This window comes from Pseudonaja textilis, chromosome 2 (genome assembly GCF_049901715.1).
Source record: "Pseudonaja textilis isolate UNSWEBS1 chromosome 2, rPseTex1.2, whole genome shotgun sequence".
Classification (NCBI taxonomy): Eukaryota; Metazoa; Chordata; class Lepidosauria; order Squamata; family Elapidae; genus Pseudonaja; species Pseudonaja textilis.
The window spans coordinates 197,052,557-197,062,676 of record NC_141991.1 but is presented as its reverse complement, the minus strand read 5'-3'; the positions used below and the strand labels follow the sequence as shown (position 1 = coordinate 197,062,676).

At 45.5% G+C, this 10,120-nt stretch overlaps 1 long non-coding RNA gene across 1 annotated transcript in view; it reads right to left on the bottom strand.

The window, feature by feature from the left end:
• The window catches only part of LOC148127305 (uncharacterized), a 30,008-nt gene extending 19,915 nt beyond the window's left edge, over positions 1 to 10,093 (bottom strand). The window contains exon 1 of the long non-coding RNA XR_015742196.1: positions 9,731 to 10,093. This is a non-coding gene — a long non-coding RNA (uncharacterized LOC148127305). The remainder of the gene's footprint in view (positions 1 to 9,730) is intronic.
• Between the last annotated feature and the right edge of the window lie 27 nt (positions 10,094 to 10,120).

Sequence of the window (10,120 nt, the reverse complement as noted above, 5' to 3'; positions counted from 1 at the left end):
TGTTTATGATCTGAGATTAATTTTTTTCAAAGTTAGTGATACATTTTATATTTAGCAAATTGTAAACCAGAATACTTCGCTAAATGTGAGGTTATAATGTTTCCTTTCTTCAACAACACTGGAATAAGTAATGACTGAAATGAGAAATACCATGTGTCCAGAATTTTATGGGAAAGGCTATGTGTAGCCACTATTTTATTGTTTTTCTTGATATACAAACACGCATACACCATGCTTTGGTCCTTACCACTGGAAAACTAGCCAATAACAATATAATCAATATAATGGTTGAGAATTTTAAATAATATAAGGGCAATAATTTCCAGGCATCTTTTTTTTTTACTAAAAGCAGTATGCACGTTGACACTTAGAAACTGGCAGCACTATTGTTCTTTAACCTGTTTCCTATTCTAGTGATCTCTCTGCAGATGGATCCCATCCATGTTTATCAAACTCAACATTTCAGATTTAATATGTTTATTAAGAAATGAAAAAAATCAGATTACCTTAGCAATAGACAATCTTGTCATTAGATTCATTTGATGATGACTGGAATTTTTATCATAGCATCATAGTATCTGCTATGTAAAAATATGAACATGAGAACACTTATATAAAAAGGTAATTCACATATACAATGCCATTCCTTTTTTTATTCATTCATTTCATTTTCTTTCATTCATTCATTCATTCAACTTACCTGGCTGCCCAACTCATAATTGCAACTTTGGATAGTTAACATGGGTTTAAAACTAATATAAAACAAGCAAAATAAGGATAAATGAAAAACATGACACATTCAAGACCAGCCTACAATCATTCTATATCAAACTATTATAGAACAGCTCATTCACCAGCCTGGCTCAGTACTCAGCGAGAAAAGCCAGTTTTTGGAGACATAAAAGGCAAGAATTGCAGCCATCTGAATTTCAAGGGGTAACTGGGACAGACAGTGCAATAAAGAAAGTGTCTCTCTTGAGTTGAGCAGATTACACTGCTTTATTGACAAGGCCCTGCCAAATCTCATGGAATGGGCATTGGTAGAGGTTACCCTGAACGCCCTTTCTATCTATGCTGCGAGAGAGCCCAGGATGGGGATTGACTCCTTCCTATGATGTCATAGCTGAGTCTGTACTAAGATATAAAAGCCAGCCCCCGGAAGAGACCCCAGCTTTGGCGAAGATACTTGACAGAGTGAAAGGTGTCTCTGAAAGCACAAATGAATACAGAAATATGACTTACCCTCTCCGGACGAATCAAGGGAGGGGCTGGGCTCTCTCGCAGCATAGATAGAAAGGGCTTTCAGGGTAACCTCTACCAATGCCCATTCTCCATGCTGCATCGAGAGCCCAGGATGGGACATACCAAAGCTTGCATGTGCACGGGTGGGTCCTCGTCCGGCTCATCACACCGACTGTTGAACCACTCGTTGAAGCACCCGTCTGCCAAAGGCTGCAGTTGCCAAGGCAAAGACATCCAGACGGTAGTATCTGATGAAAAGAGACGGAGATGTCCACGTGGCCGCTCGACAGATCTCCTCCAAGGGTGCTTGGGTTGCCCAGGCAGCCGAAGTGGCCGCGTTTCTGGTAGAGTGCGCCGTCAGACCTCGAGGAACCAGAAGGGCCGCAGCTTTGTAGGCCTGCTCAATGCAAGATCTGACCCATCTGCTAATAGTAGGAGAAGAGGCCTTGTGCCCCAAGTGAGAAGGGAAAAGGAAACAAAATGGCTTCAGACTTCCTGAAGGAGGAAGTACGCTTAATGTATATTGTAAGAGCCCTACCTACGTCTAGCGAGTGCCACTGCTGCTCTAAGTCATGGTATGGGAGGGGGCAGAAGCCAGGCAACATAATGTACTGGGACCTGTGAAACAGGTGTTAACCCTTGGAATAAATGAGGGGTCCAGACTGAGGACAACCCTATCATCGTGAAAGGAACAAAGGTCCTGTCTGATGGAAAGAACAGCGAGCTCGGATACCTGCCTGGCTGAAGTGATGGAAACGGGGAACACTACCCTCAGAGTCAGGAAACGGAGAGACAATATTCTAAGGGGTTCAAAAGGGGGCTTTGTAAGGGCATAAAGGACCATATGAAGATACCAGGAAGGATACCTGTGAACCACCAGAGGGTGCAGGTTGGAAGCCCCTTTCGAAAATCTCCTGACTGAAGGGTGATGGGATAAGGAAGGAAGTGAACCCCATGAAAGAACCGAGGAGAGGGCCTCAACCTGCCTGTGTAAAGGTGTTGGGGGCCAAACCTTTCTCCAGATCATGCTGAAGGAATCTAAGAACCTCTGCCAACTGGGCTAAAGTGGGAGAGAGAGAGACCCTCCCTAAGGCACCATCGGGAAGGGCCTTCCAGGTGGCATCATAGATGTGCCTTGTGGGAGGTTTGCGAGATGCCAGGATAGTGATGATGACCCTTTCGGGAAGATCAGCCACCTCTAGCCGCGGCTGCCCAAGTGCCACATGGTCAGCTTGAGCCACTGAGGCTCCGGGTGGAGCAGAATCCCCTGATGAAGGGAGATTAGATGGGCTGGGATACTCCAAGGAGAAGCCACCGACAGGTTGACCAGGTCCGCACACCAAGGCGTCCTTGGCCAATAGGGTGCCAGGAGGAAGGGCTCCGCTTGTTCCTGCAACATCTTCCAAATTACTGCCGGAATGATGGGAGAGGGGGAAAAGCATAGAGGAGACTTTTGGGCCATCTGCACAGAAGGGCATTGGTCCCCTCCGCTTCCTGGCAAGGAAACCTGGTGACCTGGGCAATTTGAGGAGTGGAGAAGATCCACCTCCAGTGTTCCGAATCTGAGGGAAAGGTCTCTGAATAGAGAAGGAGGAATAGACCATTCTGCCTGGTCGACTAGGCTCCTGCTGAGCCAGTCGGCCTGGGAGTTGTTGATCCTGGAGAAGTGGTCCGCCGAGATCAACAACAGGTGTTGCTCTGCCCATAACCCCAACTGTAGAGCCTCTCCCATGAGGGCTCTGGACCTCATCCCCACCCCACCCCCGCCGGTTGACATGAGCCATGGAGGCCATGTTGTCCATAAGGACTAGAACATGAGAGCCGGTCACTGAGTGCCTGAAATGCTTGAGAGCTAGAAAATGGCTCTGAGCTCTAGCCAATTTATGGGAAGGGCCTGCTCTGACCTGGATCAAGGTCCTGAGCTATCTGGCCCTGCATATGGGAACCCCAACTCAGGAGGCTGGCATCGGTGGTTATCCCTAGCCTGTCTGGGACCCTGAAAAGGAGTCCCTTCCAGATTAACGGGGAACACCACCAATTGAGAGATCTCCGGATTTGTGGTGAGAGTGGGACCTTGATGGATGAATGGCTGGTTCCTGCTCGTTGGTAGGGAAGCAGGAACCATTAGAGTGGACAGGAGTGGAAAAATCTGTGGCTCTGGAGATATGACAGGGTAATTTGCAGATCCCAATGGGCTGCATGGATGACGGAGGACAGAATCAAACTGTTGTCCAAGTAGCATTTGATCCTCACTGGAACAGAAAGCAGAGATGCCATCAATGCTGCCAGAACCTTCATGAAGACCCTTGAAGCTGATGAGAGGTCAAAGGGAAGTGCTTGATACTGGTAATGGGTATTCTGATAACAGAAATGGAAAAACTGGCGATGATGAGGCCAAATGGAGATGTGGAGGTAAGCCTCCATGAGATCAGTGGAAGAGAGGAGATCACCCTCCCGAACGCTCTCTAAAATAGAATGCAGAGTCTGCATTTTAAATAGCCTGTATTTTATAAATTGGTTGAGAAATTTTAGATCCAGGATGGTTTCCTACCCCCCATGAGGCTTTGGGAATGATGAAAGGCAAGAATAAAGCCCACGTCCCCATTGAGAGGGGGGAACAGGTTTGAATAGCTCGGATTTCAAGAAGGAGTTGAATGGCCTGATTCATGAGGTCTTGCCTTGAAATGTCCCGAGAGACAGGACAGATCAATTTTTTTTTAAGGGGGGTGCCTTAGGAAGTCCAATTGTAATCCTGACCTAATAGTGCTGAGCACGCAGGCATCCGCCATTGACTCCTCCCATTTGGAGGCAAAGAAGGCTAGGTGACCTCCGATGGGTGGGGAGAATGAGGGATTACTTAGAGTGACGGCAGGAACAACCCCCACCCTCCCGAAAGGGCTGTTTACCAGTATAAGGAGCTGGGCGATAGTCGGCTCTCTTCCCAGAGGAAGAGAGAATTTTACATTTATCTCTGGTTTCGATGGGATAAGGTTCCAGAGCATCGCCAAAAAGCTTATTGCCCGCGAATGGAACTGAAACCAGCTTCCATTTATGGTGTGACTCCGCCTGCCAATTTCTGAGCCATAACAGTCTTTTTGCTGCTACTGAAGATGCCATGGCCCTCGATGCCAATTTGGCGGAATTGAGAGTGGCATCTGCAGTGAATTCTGCCGCTGCGATAATCTTATTAAGGCCTTGGTGAGACCGAAGGTCAGATGTAGGCAATCTAATCTGGAATTGGTGCAGCCACCGTATGGATGCCCACGTGAGAGTGCCAGAAAATGGGAACGAGGCCAGAACTGGAATGTCAACAGAAGGCACTGCCAGGGAATTGTCCAGGGCTGTGCTGACGTTGTAGAAACACTTATCCAGAGAAGATGGGCGAGGAAACACACTGTTCCTTGACCATATCCAGGAACAAAGTGGGAGAAGGCAAAACACACTGCTGAAGGGAAACACACTGTTCCTTGACCATATCCAGGAACAAAGTGGGAGAAGGCAAAACACACTGCTGAAGGGAAACACACTGTTCCTTGACCATATCCAGGAACAAAGTGGGAGAAGGCAAAACCCCTGCCTCCACTACAGGCTTGGAGAAGAATGAGTCCCTTGGCTAGAGGGAATTCCTTGTGGTTCGGGAGCCACTTCCTCTGGCGACAGCTTGGCAGTGACCAAGGCCATGCTGAGTAATGGCCTGAAGAGAGAACGATTGAAGACCAATGCAGAGGATGTCTGCTCTGGGCGAGAGTCCTCTTCCTCTGAAGATTTTGGTCAAAGGTCTCACCCTCTTCACGTTCTGAACAAGAGGAGTAACTGTGTTCAGATGGTGAAGCCCTTCCCTCCTCATCAACGTCCTCCCATTCTGGTAGAGAAGAATGGACCCTGAGGTCCTGGGGCCTGTGTAAATCAGGGTGATGAGGCAACTTATAGATTGAGAAGGGAGAAGGGCCTGAACCCTTTCCGGAGGTCAAAGGATTTGCTTGAAGCGTTCAGCCAATCCCTGCCTAATAGTCAAAGAGACATCATCTTGGATATCCCCTGGTCTATGCTCAAAGGTAGGGGCAGAAGGCTGAAGGCCTGCTGCTGAGGGAGTGAAGGTGGCTTCAGGCCTAGATTGAGAAGACGTTCGAGGCCTGGAGGGAGGGGGAGGAGCATAGGGACCAGAAGCCTGTTGGAAATAAGGCCCTGCTTAGATCCTGAGGATCATTGTACTGCAAAAGCCTCAGGAGACCAGGATGGAGGATGGAAAGGCTCATAGATAACTTCTCCCCTGGGAGGGCTTGGCTGGTGCCCACAGGTATCACCTGAAACATGCTCTAGTTCTACTCCCTTCTGTTGAATAGTTCTGTTGAACTGCCTCTCTAGGGCTGCATGTCTGTGCTTTTCTGCCCTCAACTCAGCCTGAGTTGCCTTCTTAGGGGCTAGAGCCTTAGCTCTGATTTTAGCAGCCACCTCCCTCTGGACTGATTGGGTGCATTGCATACAACTTTTTCTCTTATTGGCTTAAGAGACTGTTCCACTGTGGGGTGGGGGGACTCTGCCTGACCCTTATCTTGCTCCATTTGAAGAATAAAGGCTCTTACGCTGGAAAGAAACTGTTTGAAAATTTTTTGTATTAAGCCCTTTAAGGTATAAATTGGCCCACGGGCTTACAAAATGGCCGCTCACCTCATGGTGGAAGGCTTCAATCCAAGATGGCCGCTGACTATGGGAAACAGGCTCCGAGATCGAAGAATTTCTCCTTAGGCTATAAAGAGCCCCGAGTGAAGTCAGCAAAGGAAAGGGCAGGCTCTGGCCACACGATCAGCTGGCTGACGCTGGTATCGGTTTGCCGATTGCTTTTTACGACTGCTCAAACCGCAGGCGTGAGAGAGGTCTACAGACACTGCCCAACTTGCCTGAACAGTGCTCTGGCAACGCTGCTCCCAACCTTGCTTGAAATGAGGAAAAACGGCACTGAAGATCGCTGGTGAGTGTTATCTAACAGAAGCTTTCAGAGACACAGCTACTGACTGAAAGGAGCTGAGTCAAAAGCTGGGGTCTCTTCCGGAGGCTGGCTTTTATATCTTAGTACAGACTCAGCTATGACATCATAGGAAGGAGTCAACCCCCATCCTGGGCTCTTGATGCAGCATGGAGGAGAATGAACAGATTCAATTAGTGGAAATTAGTGGTCCCCCAAGAAATTTGGATGGGCCTGAAGAGCTTTACAGATTGTACTGTAACTAGCATGTTAAATTAGACCTGCAGCTCATGAAGTAGTGGTGTTACATGCATTGAGTGTGTAAAGATAGCTACCCACAGTGCCACATTCTGAATCAATTGTTACTGGCAGTCCCACTAGTGTATTGCAACAATCCAAAAGGGTGGCGATCAAGACATGACTGTGAGTAGGTCTCTCAATCAATGAATGGATACAACTGGCCCTAAAGATGAATTTGTGGAAAGGTCCTTCTGGCCTCGGCTGCCACTTGCTCTTCAAATAGAAGTTGAGAGTCCAAGAGGATCCCCAAATTGTGCAGCACTTCAGTCTAGCTTTTTATGTGTTGTTGTAACAGAAATCCATAAAACCTTAAGCTTGAGGAACATTATCACCATCACTGCCATTGAGTTGGGTAAGGACACTGCTACCCAGGTTTAATAGCAGTAATCCCATCTGTTCCTTGAATTCATGAAGGTTGGTGCCTGTAAAGCCACAAGGTAACTGTGATGATAAAATATCTTAAAAGGAAATTCAAAAATTGCTAAAAAATAAAGATCAAAAATTATGAAGTTCCCATAATAAAGAGGAATAAGAGATAAAGATCAAAAATACTGTATATAAAGTATATCAAGCGGAAGTATTCAATCTTGGCAACTTTTAAGACCTGTGCACTTCAACTCTCATAATTTTGGGACTGAAATCCACAAATTTTAAAAGTTGCCAAGGTTGGAAACTCCTGCCTTAAGGTATATCAGATTCATGCCCTGATCTCTTTTCATTTTCTGCCATAATTGAGCTGGCAGAAGAGGTCATCTGTCAGTTTGGAATCTGATATCAGTACGACAAGTGATACTAATTCATATCTCAATTCTGGACTGTGCAGGTGAAGCTATCAATGTGCTTACCTAATGTCTAGAGATTGTTCAGGTCCGGATGGGTGAGAACAGATTTCAGCTCAGGTACTGACAAGACTGGTGGATGTAACTGTTTGCCTGACCTCCAGAGCTGATTATGTTTCTATAGTTGGTTTTGGATTGGGTAGCAGTTTCCTATTCTAGACCGGTGAGCAACTTGGGGATCCTTCTGTACTCATAGTTACTTCTCAAAAAGCAGGTGGCAGTTGTGGTGAGCAGGGTCTGCCACAGGTTCATCTTCTACAGTTCTTTTTATAACCGGGAGGCTGTTCAGATACTCGTGCCCTGGTCACCTATGACTGGATTATTGTAATGCATTCTAAATTAAAATGCCCTTAAACACCATGCAAAAACTACATCTGGTATAAAATTTATTTATTATGAAACAAATATATATGACCACTTAACTCTCAGAGTGACTCTAGGTGGTAAACAACGTTTAAAGTTCGTAGTTTAAACCAGGGCTCTTCAAATTTGACACCTTTAAGACTTGTGGACTTCAACTCCCAGAATTCCTCCTCCAGTCATGTTAACTCAGGAATTCTGGGAGTTGAAGTCCACAAGTCTTAAACTTGCCAAGTTTGAAGACTCTTAGTTTAAACATTCATAATTTAACTCAACTCTCACCCATACTGCAGTGCAGCTGCATGCACAGTATTGGGTGCCTCACAGTACACCCATGTGCAACCACTATTGCAGGAGCTGCATTGGTTGGCAATTGGCTTCCAGGTGCAATTCAAAGTGCTAGTCATTACCTATAAAGAACTTTACAGTATAGACCCTGGTTATCTGAAGGACCACATGTCTCCAACTGTTGCTGCCCACCAGATACAAGTAGTCCTTGCTTTACAAGTTTGCTTAGTGACTGTAAAAAGTTAAAATGGCATTGAAAAAAGTGACTTATTACCGTTTTTCAGTTACATTTCCAGCATCTCCATGATCATGTGATCAAAAGTTGCTTGGCAACTGACTCATATTTATGACTGTTGCTGTGTCCCAGGGTCATGTAATCAACTTTTAAACTTTCTGACAAGTAAAATCAATGGGGAAACCAGGTTCACTTAATAACCAGGTTATTAATTTATCAACTGCAGTGATTCACTTAACTGAGACAATGTTGTAAAATGGGGCAAAATTCAGTTAACAAATGTCTCAACAACAGAAATTTTGGGCTCAATTGTGGCTCTATGTTAATGACTACCTGTACATTGGGGCACCGTGAGTATCCACCAAACCCTCTCAATTAAATATTACTATTTGGCAGGACCGAGAAAGCCTGTGTCTAAGCTCCCGTCCTCTGGCAGTTTCCCTCAGAGATATGGAGAGTGCCCTCTCTCCTGGGCTTCTGACCTGGTTTTGGTTTCAGATCTGGGGTTGATATATTTGTGGCTTGCTTTATTTGGATCTAGGCTGCCTGGGGGATGATAAATTTTTAACTGTTTTATTGTTTTGTGTGCCTCTTGGAGTCTATGGGAGTGGGCAGCTCCAATAAATCCCCTAAACTGATGCTATGGTACGAATAAGAGTGATACTAAGTCAGCCTGGAGAAGGTTTCTATGGAAAATTATTATTATAAAACTTTTATTCATTAAACATAAAACTCAGTCAACTGTACATTTAAAAATGTATCACAAATATCATTGACTGGCTCTGATTGATACAGGTTGCTGCTAGCATCCTAGGTATCCACCAACTATTTTAATTATCTTATATTTAATTATCTTAAATTATTTTATTATCTCTTTTATTCATTAAACATGAAACTCTTGTCAACTGAACATTTAAAAATGTATCACAAATATCAGTGACTGGTGCTAATGGTTGATACGGGTTACTGCCAGCGTCCTAGGTATCAACCAAGTATTTTCTTAAACTATATGATGTTCCAAGTAGCGCATTTTTTTGCAGTTCCACTGGTGTTATTGCAGGAAGCTGCAATTTCTTGATGTGCTTTGCAAAATTCTTGCACATACCAAGTGCCCCAATGACAATGGATATATCACTGTCACATGTTTCACCCATAACCGTATACTTTCGATTTTTTCAAGTTCTTTTTTTTCAACTCTGGCGTCTCCTGGTACCGCAATATCAATAAATTGATATTTATTGACCCTCGACAATCGTAATATCTGGCATGTTGCGTTCCAAATGGCGACCCATCTGTATACTAAAGTCCCACAAGATTTTCACCGGCTCCTTTTCGACAACTTTTTCCACTTTTATGTTCCCATGACTTTTCGGATACAGGTTATTAGATTATTGTTATTTCAGTGATGCACTTTACGTGAAGCTACGAAATAATAAAGCGATACATTAGAACGGCGCTACACGTTTCCAGCAGCAAACTTCTCAATAGCTTGAAGTCATTTACCTCCAGCGCTGCTGCCGTCTCCTTCCATCAATACACAGCAGCACCACTGGTATCCTGGGACAATTACGCACATCGAGCAACCAGACCGTCGGACTGAGCTCGGCCGGTAACAGGAACAGAGGTGAGCAGCGCAAGACTTCAGATGCCAGGCGTGACCATCCGACGAACTTGGAAATGTTTCGATCCTTTATTTTTCTCAGCGTCTTTTTGTTATATCGTTGGTGTGGGTTTGGGAACAAAGCCTCTCGCCCTTCTTCCTTACTCGCCCCGCCAGCCGCCCATCGCCTCACCTCAAATTCCCGCCAGCCGCCTCAAACCCAGCCGCTGGGGGGGAGGGGGAGGGTGTTTCTCCTCCTAGTCTCGTACGTCACAAACGCACTTGGTTTGCGC